The following is a 708-nucleotide window of genomic DNA, read 5'->3' as shown; positions in this document are numbered from 1 at the left end:
ATTGCGGTGATTTCTCTGAAACTTACATCAGGTTGTCCAACTTCAGCTTTCAAGGCTCCAGGAGAAGGGCAATTTTAGTCTCAATAATGGCCAAGTCAAAAGAATGGGAGAAAAACTATAAACGTCAGTTTGGAGAGTCATAGCCAGATATTGGAGGAAGCTGGAAGAATTCAGGATCTACCCGGTTTTTAGGTAAATAATAAAACCTCAAAGATAATTAATAGCACTAGAATCTAATATCCACAAAGATATTGCTGAAACATTTTTTTTCCTCTAAAATGACCCCTATTTCTACCAAAGATAGTCAAATAAATAGTTTATTCACAAAAATAAGTCTGGTTTCAATAAACTTGGCCCGATTATTTATATAAGTGTAACAAGAATTTTTTTTCCTTTTCACAAGGAATCTCAGACTAAACTTTTTTTTTTTTTTTTTTTTTTTTGCGGTACGCAGGCCTCTCACTGTTGTGGCCTCTCCCGTTGTGGAGCACAGGCTCCGGACGTGCAGGCTCAGCGGCCATGGCTCACGGGCCCAGCCGCTCCGAGGCATGTGGGATCCTCCTGGACAGGGACAGGAACCCGTGTCCCCTGCATCGGCAGGCGGGCTCTCAACCACTGTGCCACCAGGGAAGCCCTCAGAGTAAACTTTTAAAGGCCTCTTGAGGCGAGGAAAGACAAGCCAAAGACTGGCCATCAGATTTTGCCTGT

This window comes from Hyperoodon ampullatus, assembly GCF_949752795.1.
Source record: "Hyperoodon ampullatus genome assembly, chromosome: X".
In the NCBI taxonomy this organism is placed as follows: domain Eukaryota; kingdom Metazoa; phylum Chordata; class Mammalia; order Artiodactyla; family Ziphiidae; genus Hyperoodon; species Hyperoodon ampullatus.
This window is presented reverse-complemented; position numbering follows the sequence as displayed.